Genomic DNA, 12532 nt, shown 5'->3' with positions numbered 1-12532 from the left:
TGAATTGGCTGCTCACTTTATATGTTAGCGATAAGGAAAACCCTTCCCAAAACTCTTATAGAACCCAACGGGATAAAATCGACATTCGAGGACGATTGTTCTAAAGGAGGGGAGGATGTTATGTTCCGTATTTTCATACATTGGGACGTTTTAAAATAAACGCGACAAGTTAAAGACAAGACTATCTTAAGGTACGAAGTAGAGATTTTAACTTCCGGTTTCATTTCGAATCACAATTTATCTACAATTTTCGTTCGGCATTGAAGTATTAATGGAAAATTGGGATTAAACTAACCATAATTGGATTAATAAGTGGGATTGGAAAGACAAAAATCTGCCCACTATTTTAGGCCATGTTTGGCCGTGCACTATAGTGCCTTGGTCAAGGAATCTTGACCCAATTTAGTGTGATCCACATGTCCAAGGCATGGAGGGGACATATAGACAAGAAAATATGTTCACTCCACATTTTCACAACTCATTTCAACATTCCAAAGTGTGGAACACTTAGAGAGAGAGAGGGAAGCTCTCGGCTAAGAGCTAGCCGAGAGTGAGGTTCAAAAATTGCTCAAAAATTCCAGTTTTCTCCACCAATTTTACTCCTCATCTAGTGTATAAGAAGGTGTAGTAGTTGTTGAAAAGAAACAAGAAAGTGTAGCACCTAAATAGAGTTGAAGTTTCGGCCAAGGTGAAGAACAAGATTGAAAGGTAAGAATGCTTATTGTTCTTGTGTTGCATGATAATTTGAATGTATAGTTCATGCATGTTGTTGTTGGATTGTTGTTGTGGTTGAAGTAGAGAGTGAGCCGTGAGTGTGGTGAAGTCATGATTGATTTCATTTTGCATGTATTGTTGATGAATTGAATAGGTATCAACATAGGTAAATGAACAAAGATTGTAGAAGTTTGGTTGTGATGTTGCATGTTGGATATTGGTGTTATGACCCGTGTTTTCACACGTTAGAAAGACTTGAATTATATTGGATTCTTGAGATATAAGATCAATTTGATATTTTGTTGAACATAGGAGTTATGCATGAAAGAATATAGTCATGAAAGTGTGGGACAAGGCTAAGGGCAATTTTGGAATTTTGGAAATTAGTTTCGGGAATTACAAAACATGGACTATAAGTCATTGGGCCAAAAATAATGGAATCGAATTTAAGGCCCAATGCACTTGGAGTGGCCGGCCATGGTGTGGCCCAAGCCCACAATTTGCATTAAATTTCCATGTGAATTAATTAACATTAGGCCTTAACCCAAGCCCATTACTTGGTCATGTGCTTGGTCATGTGACCAAGTCTTTATAAGATATACATTAGAAGGTTCAAGACTTAAGAAAACATAGATCAAAAAAATCAAGAACAAGAGCAAGCATAGGGGTGCTCTCGGGTTTGGCCTAGAAAAATAGGTACCAAAAATATTGCTCCAAAAATTTAATTCTTGTTGATTTCCTACTAAGTTAAGGTTCCTTTGTAACTTGGTATAGTTGGATTGGAGTGGGGAGCATTAGAATCATCAAAGTGACTACATCTCCAAGTGAAGAAAACTTGAAGAAAAGGTAAGAATTTCTACCTTTTTATTGTGCTATGAAGTTTTGTTTGTGTTGTAGTATGTAGAAATGTGTTGATTGTATGGAAAAATGGAAGTTTGCAATGTGGGTTTGGTATATGGCTTGTAGCCGTGTGTATATACATGTTGTATAGCCAAATGTATAGAATTCATGTTATATTCTAGTTGTGATTGTGATGAAATGCATATGGGAATTGAAAGTTGGATGAATTTAGTTGATATGGAAAAATAGCATATGGCCGTGTGGCATGTTGGCTATGGAATGGAATTGATTAAGTTTGTTTAGTGTATTGGAGTGTTGTTGTAATGCTTGATATGTAAATGAAGTTAGAATGATATAAGTTTGTATTGAATTGGAATGTAGAAACTTATGTCGTTTTAGTATGATTTTCCGACATTAAGGAAATGAAGTTGTTTGGTTGTGAATTATGGTGATCATTGATGAATTTGGAAGTTGGAAACTTGTTATGAAGTTGGATGCCAAAGATTTGATGTTTTGCATAAGTTATGATTTTGGCGGAAAGTTGTATATTATGTATATCGAGTGTATATCTTAAGGCAAACGATATGAAATGTATCTAGAACTATATGGTGATGATCTTGATTGTTGATGAATGTGAAATTATTGATATTAGTGGAAGTTTGGATTGAAATGAAGGTTATGTCAACTTGTGAGAAAAATGTCTAGTTGAAGGATATTTGTGTTCTTAATGTTCTTTGTTGATGTTAATGTTGTCGTTTGGGTTGTTGTTGATGATTTCTAGCCGAGTTGAATTCTCGGGGTGCCATATGTATAGGGGAAGTGCTGCCGAAATTTCGGTAGCCAAATATGCTTAAAGTTGTAATAATGGCATTAATAACTCACAATTGGTAAACTTGACCAATTGCAGTTTTTCGACGAAACGGGAAGTGAGTTTGGAAAGGCTTAAGGGGCGTGAAAGGTATGTAAAGCAAACCCAATTCTTCCCTTGGCATGCCCTTAGTGTATTAGGGTCGGATCCGGGCCTCGAAGGACCTCTTGGCCCTCGGAATCCGCAAGACAAAATTTCAGTTTTTCCTTCAGTAGAATTGAACCATTTTGATACGCTTTTTCTGAAATTATGCAATTGTGCTCTAAATTACTCAGAAAGTCATAGAATGTCTGTATAACCTTCGTAGATGATATTATATGTTTAGAGGGTACAATTTGAGCCCGCCGCCTTATTTGTTCTGAGGTGGGCCCATTGTTTCCGGTTTTGCCCCTAATGTGTTAAAGCTTCCTTTTTAAGCGATTTTTGAAAGAAATGTTTTAATTACCCTATTAATCGCTTAACGAATATTATTTTAAATATTCTGTTAAATATTATAAATTATTTTGACACTCGGAATGACTTCGGGAAAGTTATACTTCTGTAATTTATTATGATATCCGAAATACATTTAATATGATTCCGTCCAACCCCATTGGATTTGTTTGTCTTTGATACGCTTCATCGAGTCTTTGAAAACATTTATTATATTTTTAAATTGCATTAGTCTCTCACTACTACATTCGTGGATGTCCCAATGTTTCCCACATTGAGCCCGGGCCAGGATATGTTGTCAAGCGTAATTCTCTGCATTGTTCGCCGCGTCCCGATGTGAGGGGGCAGGTATACGCGTACATGGGTTTGTGGAGTATGATGTGCCATGTCCGCCTATTCTGATCTGATCTGTTATGGCCATTTTGATATGACATATTATGATACGGGGCCACGCCCCTTTTTCTGATTCCTCTGTATAGTGGCACCAGCGTCGGGAGGGTGGCCACATTCTGTCTGCCGAGTCCCGTGGCAGGGACCGGATATGATATGATATGACATATGTTTCTGTACACATTCTGTCGGTTTTGGAAATATGCATTTGACACTCTGGATTTTGTACTCATTTTCTGTAATCATTATGATTTGACTTCTGTGATTCCGCTTTGCATATTCAGTACATATTTCGTACTGACCCCCTTTCTTCGGGGGCTGCGTTTTCATGCCACGCAGGTACAGACAACAGGTTTGCTGATCCACACGTTTAGGATCCCGTTTCTGCTATTTTGGGGCGCTCTCTTCTTCAGAGCCCATCTTTTGGTACAGTCTGTCACTGTTATCTGGATATGTATATTGTTCTGGGTATGACGGGGCCCTGTCCTGTCTTATGATTATGATATGTTCTGTAGAGGTCTGTGGATACATCTGTGTGGGTTCTGTACATATGTTTGGGATACTTTGTTCTATGATGGCCTTATCGGCCTATGTGTGCCAAGTCTGATTTTTCTGATAAATTCTGTAGCATCCACTAATATTATTATTCTGATAATATGCTAATTTGGATATCGGGTACGTATAGGTGCCCAGCTAGGGCACTGGTCGCGGCCCACGGGGTTGGGTAGTGACAAAAGTGGTATCAGAGCGGTTCGTCCTCGGATTGTCCACAGATCGTGTCTAGTAGAGTCTTGTTTATCGGTGTGTTGTGCACCACGCCTATAAACAGGAGGCTACAGGGCATTTAGGATACTACCCTTCTTTCTGTCTTAGATCGTGCGATAGAGCTGTGTTATCAGGATGACCCCTCCCTAACGAGTGGCTATATTTGCAGATATGCCTCCAAAAAAAAGCAACAGCGGCCCAAAAGGCCAAGTCAGTAGCCTTGGGAGAGACTAGCCGGGTCCAGAGGATTACCAGGGCCCAGGCAAATATTGCTCCGGAGACTTTGCCCCAGACAGAGGGTTCTTCTACACCGTCACTCGTGGAGGAGATAGGGGCAGCCGTAGCTGCAGATCGGGGGGCGGCTCCACCGCCAGCTCCCGCAGTTCCAGTACCTGAGCCTCCAGCTCCACGGCCAGGCACTGAGGATCAGTCTATGAGGGAGGCAGTCCAGTTGCTGACGAGACTTGTGGCAGGGCAGGTTCAGGGCATGGACTGGGAGGTGACCGGGCAGTCCGGCGTGATAGTTCGAGAGCCCGTGAGTTTTTGACTTGTAGTCCTCCAGAGTTCATCGGGACAAAGCCCGAGGAGGATCCTGAGGATTTTATCAGGAAGATGCGACGCACTCTAGATTTGATTAATGCTTCCGAGACAGAGTCAGTCTCGTTAGCTTCGTACCGGTTATATGATGTGGCGGCAAACTGGTACGAGTCATGGGGGCTATCCAGAGGGGACGACGCTCCCCCAGCAGTTTGGGGCGATTTTTCTCAGGCATTTCTTGGACATTTTCTGCCCCCAGAGTTGCGACGAGCTAGATCTGATAGATTCTTATTATTGAGGCAGAAGGGCCGCAGTGTCCGGGACTATAGTTTGGAGTTTGATTCCTTGGCCCGATATGCACCTGCTGTGGTGGCTACTATAGCGGACCGGATGCACAGATATATTATGGGGCTGGATCGGTATTTTGTTGATAGCTGTTTATTATTGGCTGCTCAGCCCGGTATGGACATTGCCCGTATTCAGGCCCACGCCCAGGGCATGGAGGATCGGGGCAGAGGGGGACACCAACCTGACAGGGGCCAGGATCGGAGACAGCCCAAGAGGGCCAGGTCATCTGGAGATTTTCGGGGCAGACAGCCCCAACAGCCGCAGCAGCCTAGCAGATTTTCATCTCAGCCGGCGTAGAGCGCACCTCCCCAGCCTACAGGTCGCAGGTTCGATAGCTCAGGGTATTCAGGAGCAGGCCAGAGATCCAGGGCTTCAGGTTCGCGGACAGATAGGGGTTCTGGTCAGATGAGGCCACCTAGGGTTCTGTGTTCTTTTTGCGGCAGATACCATACGGGAGAGTGCTACAGAGCCACCGGTGCGTGCTTTTCTTGTGGCCGTCAGGGCCATTCTGTGAGAGATTGCCCGTATAAGGGTAGTTCGGGTGGTGCAGCGCAGCCTACCGGATCAGCCGCTGGGTCTTCATCTTCGTCAGTGGCTATGCGCCCAACGGGGCAGGGTATTTCGGCACCAGCGGGTCGCGGCAGAGGCCGTGGTGGAGCTTCTGGTATTAGCGGTCCTTCGAACCGCATTTATGCTTTGGCCAGCCGCCAGGATCAGGAGGCATCTCCTAATGTCGTTACAGGTACTTTATTGGTCTTCTCTCGGTCTGTGTATGCATTAATTGATCCAGGTTCGACTTTATCATATATTTCACCTCTTGTTGCCGGTAAAATTGGTATTATGTCTGAACCTATAGAGCCATTTGAGGTAGCCACACCGATAGGGGACTTTATTGTAGCGAAACAGGTTTATAAAGACTGTTCTGTGATTGTATGTGGCCGTGATACTAAGGCAGATCTGGTAGAGTTAGATATGACTGAATTTGATGTTATTATGGGTATGGATTGGCTAGCTTCCTGTTACGCTAATGTTGACTGCCAGAATAAGGTAGTTCGCTTCCAGTTTCCCGGGGAGCCAGTTATAAATTGGGCTGGTAATACAGCATCGCCGAAAGGTAAGTTTATTTCATACCTTAAGGCAAAGAAAATGATCAGAAAGGGTTATATCTATCATCTGGTTCGGGTGCAAGACTTGGACGCCGAGACGCCGACACTTCAGTCAGTCCCCGTGATTAATGAGTTTCCAGATGTTTTCCCCGACGAGCTTCCAGGTCTTCCTCCAGAGCGGGAGATAGACTTCTCTATTGACTTACTCCCAGACACTCAGCCTATCTCTATTCCTCCGTATAGAATGGAGCCTGCAGAGTTAAAGGAGTTGAAGGAGCAGCTGAAAGATTTGTTGGATAAGGGCTTCATCAGACCCAGTACTTTGCCTTGGGGAGCCCCGGTATTATTTGTGCGTAAGAAGGACGGGTCGCTGCGTATGTGTATTGATTATCGGCAGCTGAATAAGGTAACTATAAAGAATAAATACCCCCTCCCCAGGATTGATGATTTGTTTGATCAGCTGCAGGGCGCTAAGTGTTTTTCGAAGATAGATCTTCGATCCGGTTATCACCAGGTACGAGTACGAGGGGCCGATATCCCTAAGACAGCTTTCCGGACCCGATATGGGCATTATGAGTTCAGGGTTATGTCTTTTGGGCTTACTAATGCCCCAGCAGTATTCATGGATTTGATGAACCGGGTATTCAGGCCATTCTTGGATATGTTCGTAATTGTATTCATTGATGATATCCTGGTTTATTCTCGGTCTGAGGCAGAGCACGCAGATCATCTGAGATCGGTATTAGGGGTACTCCGGCATCAGAAATTATATGCGAAATTTTCTAAGTGTGAATTCTGGCTGTCTTCAGTGGCTTTCTTGGGGCATGTTATTGCAGCTGATGGTGTCCGGGTGGACACACAGAAGATTGAGGCCGTGAAGAATTGGCCTAGACCTACGACGCCCACAGAGGTACGCAGTTTCCTGGGGCTAGCAGGTTATTACAGGAGGTTTGTGGAGAAGTTTGCTTCGATTTCATCGCCTTTGACAAGGCTGACTCAGAAGGGAGCTAAGTTCCAGTGGTCTGACGCTTGTGAACGGAGCTTCCAGTTGCTGAAGGAGAAGCTGACTACAGCCCCAGTTCTGACTCTTCCAGAGGGACCGGACGGGTATGTTATTTATTGTGACGCTTCTGGTATGGGGTTAGGCTGTGTATTGATGCAGCACGGCAGAGTTATAGCGTATGCTTCCCGGCAGCTCAAAAAGCATGAGAAGAATTATCCTACCCACGATCTGGAGCTCGCAGCGGTGATTCATGCTCTGAAGATATGGAGACACTATTTATATGGCGTTCATGTGGATATCTATACTGATCATAAGAGTCTCCAGTATATTTTCAGGCAGAGAGAGCTTAATTTGCGACAGCGGAGGTGGCTGGAGCTTCTGAAAGATTATGACGTGGATATTCTGTATCATCCGGGTAAGGCTAATGTTGTTGCTGATGCGCTCAGTCGGAAGTCTATGGGCAGTTTGGCCGACTTACAGCCAGACAGGAGAGAGATAGCACGTGATATTCAGCAGTTGGCTAGTCTCGGGGTTCGTCTGGCCGATTCTGGAGATACATGGATTTCTGTTCGAGGGGTTTCTGAGTCATCCATCAGGGACGATATTAAAAGGCGTCAATATGAAGATCCTGTCTTAGCTCGGTACAGGGACACAGCCTATGATAAGGAGGAGACTCCGTTCGAGTTTTCACCGGACGGCACTTTGTTATACAGAGGCAGGCTGTGTGTACCTGATATTGCAGGCCTTCGGCAGCAGGTTATGAGCGAGGCACATTATGCTCGCTACTCGGTCCATCCTGGGTCTACGAAGATGTACCATGATCTCCGATGCTTATACTGGTGGGACGGTATGAAGCGGGATGTTGCAGAGTTCGTCGCCCAGTGCCCTAATTGTCAGCAGGTCAAGATTGAGCATCAGAAGCCGGGTGGACTGTTGCAGGAGATGGAAATCCCGACTTGGAAGTGGGAGGTTATTAATATGGATTTCATTACAGGTTTGCCTCGCACTCCACGGAAGTATGATTCCATCTGGGTCGTCGTTGATAGGCTGACGAAATCAGCCCATTTTCTTCCCGTCAGAACTACCTATTCCGCCGAGGATTATGCTAGGCTCTATATTAAGGAGATTGTGAAGCTTCACGGAGTTCCTATATCTATTATTTCTGACAGAGGCGCCCAGTTTACGGCACGTTTCTGGAGGTCGTTTCAGGAGGGCCTAGGGACTCAGGTGAGTCTGAGCACAGCATTTCATCCTCAGAGCGACGGACAGGCCGAGCGCACTATACAGACGCTGGGGGATATGTTGCGGGCCTGCGTTATTGATTTCAGAGGCAGCTGGGATGATCACTTGTCATTGATTGAGTTTGCATATAATAACAGTTACCATTCCAGCATCCAGATGGCTCCGTACGAGGCTCTATATGGCAGGAAATGCAGATCGCCGATTGGCTGGTTTGATATTGGCGAGTCAGAGTTGATTGGCGCAGATATGGTCCAGCAGGCCGTGGACAAGGTAAAACTTATTCGAGAGCGACTGTTGGCAGCCCAGAGTCGACAGAAGTCATACGCGGATAAACGGCGTCGACCGTTGGAGTTTCAGTTAGGCGATTGGGTATTTCTGAAGGTATCGCCTATGAAAGGCGTGATGCGGTTCGGCAGAAAGGGTAAGCTCAGTCCGCGTTATATTGGGCCTTATCAGATTGTTCGGAAGGTTGGAAATGTCGCCTATGAGTTAGATTTGCCATCTGATTTGGAAGCGGTACATCCGGTATTCCATGTGTCTATGCTCCGCAAATGCATTGGTGACCCTTCCAGAATATTCCCTGCGGATGATATTCAGATGACGGAGCAACTATCGTACGAGGAGCAGCCCGTATCTATTCTGGATCGTCAGGTAAGGAGGCTCCGGAATAAAGATGTAGCCTCTGTTAAGGTTCTGTGGCGGAACGATAATAGGGAGGAAATGACATGGGAGGCAGAAGAGGAAATGAAGAAGAAATATCCTCAATTGTTCCCTATGCCCACAGGTAACCTTAAATCCTGCTTAATTTCATTTCAATGTCAATCGTATGTCCTATGTGTTGTTGTAAGTATGAACTCCCCCAAAGTATTTTCCAATCCTATAAGATTAATTTTACATTCGAGGACGAATGTTCTAAAGGGGGGGAGGATGTTATGACCCGTGTTTTCACACGTTAGAAAGACTTGAATTATATTGGATTCTTGAGATATAAGATCAATTTGATATTTTGTTGAACATAGGAGTTATGCATGAAAGAATATAGTCATGAAAGTGTGGGACAAGGCTAAGGGCAATTTTGGAATTTTGGAAATTAGTTTCGGGAATTACAAAACATGGACTATAAGTCATTGGGCCAAAAATAATGGAATAGAATTTAAGGCCCAATGCACTTGGAGTGGCCGGCCATGGTGTGGCCCAAGCCCACAATTTGCATTAAATTTCCATGTGAATTAATTAACATTAGGCCTTAACCCAAGCCCATTACTTGGTCATGTGCTTGGTCATGTGACCAAGTCTTTATAAGATATACATTAGAAGGTTCAAGACTTAAGAAAACATAGATCAAAAAAATCAAGAACAAGAGCAAGCATAGGGGTGCTCTCGGGTTTGGCCTAGAAAAATAGGTACCAAAAATATTGCTCCAAAAATTTAATTCTTGTTGATTTCCTACTAAGTTAAGGTTCCTTTGTAACTTGGTATAGTTGGATTGGAGTGGGGAGCATTAGAATCATCAAAGTGACTACATCTCCAAGTGAAGAAAACTTGAAGAAAAGGTAAGAATTTCTACCTTTTTATTGTGCTATGAAGTTTTGTTTGTGTTGTAGTATGTAGAAATGTGTTGATTGTATGGAAAAATGGAAGTTTGCAATGTGGGTTTGGTATATGGCTTGTAGCCGTGTGTATATACATGTTGTATAGCCAAATGTATAGAATTCATGTTATATTCTAGTTGTGATTGTGATGAAATGCATATGGGAATTGAAAGTTGGATGAATTTAGTTGATATGAAAAAATAGCATATGGCCGTGTGGCATGTTGGCTATGGAATGGAATTGATTAAGTTTGTTTAGTGTATTGGAGTGTTGTTGTAATGCTTGATATGTAAATGAAGTTAGAATGATATAAGTTTGTATTGAATTGGAATGTAGAAACTTATGTCGTTTTAGTATGATTTTCCGACATTAAGGAAATGAAGTTGTTTGGTTGTGAATTATGGTGATCATTGATGAATTTGGAAGTTGGAAACTTGTTATGAAGTTGGATGCCAAAGATTTGATGTTTTGCATAAGTTATGATTTTGGCGGAAAGTTGTATATTATGTATATCGAGTGTATATCTTAAGGCAAACTATATGAAATGTATCTAGAACTATATGGTGATGATCTTGATTGTTGATGAATGTGAAATTATTGATATTAGTGGAAGTTTGGATTGAAATGAAGGTTATGTCAACTTGTGAGAAAAATGTCTAGTTGAAGGATATTTGTGTTCTTAATGTTCTTTGTTGATGTTAATGTTGTCGTTTGGGTTGTTGTTGATGATTTCTAGCCGAGTTGAATTCTCGGGGTGCCATATATATAGGGGAAGTGCTGCCGAAATTTCGGTAGCCAAATATGCTTAAAGTTGTAATAATGGCATTAATAACTCACAATTGGTAAACTTGACCAATTGCAGTTTTTCGACGAAACGGGAAGTGAGTTTGGAAAGGCTTAAGGGGCGTGAAAGGTATGTAAAGCAAACCCAATTCTTCCCTTGGCATGCCCTTAGCGTATTAGGGTCGGATCCGGGCCTCGAAGGACCTCTTGGCCCTCGGAATCCGCAAGACAAAATTTCAGTTTTTCCTTCAGTAGAATTGAACCATTTTGATACGCTTTTTCTGAAATTATGCAATTGTGCTCTAAATTACTCAGAAAGTCATAGAATGTCTGTATAACCTTCGTAGATGATATTATATGTTTAGAGGGCACAATTTGAGCCCGCCGCCTTATTTGTTCTGAGGTGGGCCCACTGTTTCCGGTTTTGCCCCTAATGTGTTAAAGCTTCCTTTTTAAGCGATTTTTGAAAGAAATGTTTTAATTACCCTATTAATCGCTTAACGAATATTATTTTAAATATTCTGTTAAATATTATAAATTATTTTGACACTCGGAATGACTTCGGGAAAGTTATACTTCTGTAATTTATTATGATATCCGAAATACATTTAATATGATTCCGTCCGACCCCATTGGATTTGTTTGTCTTTGATACGCTTCATCGAGTCTTTGAAAACATTTATTATATTTTTAAATTGCATTAGTCTCTCACTACTCCATTCGTGGATGTCCCAATGTTTCCCACACTGAGCCCGGGCCAGGATATGTTGTCAAGCGTAATTCTCTGCATTGTTCACCGCATCCCGATGTGAGGGGGCAGGTATACGCGTACATGGGTTTGTGGAGTATGATGTACCATGTCCGCCTATTCTGATCTGATCTGTTATGGCCATTTTGATATGACATATTATGATACGGGGCCACGCCCCTTTTTCTGATTCCTCTGTATAGTGGCACCAGCGTCGGGAGGGTGGCCACATTCTGTCTGCCGAGTCCCGTGGCAGGGACCGGATATGATATGATATGACATATGTTTCTGTACACATTCTGTCGGTTTTGGAAATATGCATTTGACACTCTGGATTTTGTACTCATTTTCTGTAATCATTATGATTTGACTTCTGTGATTCCGCTTTGCATATTCAGTACATATTTCGTACTGACCCCCTTTCTTCGGGGGCTGCGTTTTCATGCCACGCAGGTACAAACGACAGGTTTGCTGATCCACACGTTTAGGATCCCGTTTCTGCTATTTTGGGGCGCTCTCTTCTTCAGAGCCCATCTTTTGGTACAGTCTGTCACTGTTATCTGGATATGTATATTGTTCTGGGTATGACGGGGCCCTGTCCTGTCATATGATTATGATATGTTCTGTAGAGGTCTGTGGATACATCTGTGTGGGTTCTGTACATATGTTTGGGATACTTTGTTCTATGATGGCCTTATCGGCCTATGTGTGCCAAGTCTGCTTTTTCTGATAAATTCTGTAGCATCCACTAATATTATTATTCTGATAATATGCTAATTTGGATATCGGGTACGTATAGGTGCCCAGCTAGGGCACTGGTCGCGGCCCACGGGGTTGGGTCGTGACAATTAGACTGTTTTCTTGAAATTAAAATGAGCCGTGTGCCCTTGATTCTAATGAAGTCATGCTTAATCTTCTTGTACATGGATTGGAAGTGAATTGAATGTGTTGTAGTATGGATAAATGGATGAAAATCATGAAGTTGTTGAAGTGGCGTTGTAGCCGTGTGAGTGGACTGTTTTGGGGGGATTTAGGGACTGTTTTGTGTCACATTTGGATTGTTGTTGTTATGAACATTGTGGTGTATTGTATGCATGTTGAATATGTGAATTGTGGTGTTAAAGAAATGAATTATGTTGAAGTGTATAGGCAGTCCAAAACCGT

This window comes from Lycium barbarum, chromosome 6 (genome assembly GCF_019175385.1).
Source record: "Lycium barbarum isolate Lr01 chromosome 6, ASM1917538v2, whole genome shotgun sequence".
NCBI lineage: Eukaryota > Viridiplantae > Streptophyta > Magnoliopsida > Solanales > Solanaceae > Lycium > Lycium barbarum.
This window is presented reverse-complemented; position numbering follows the sequence as displayed.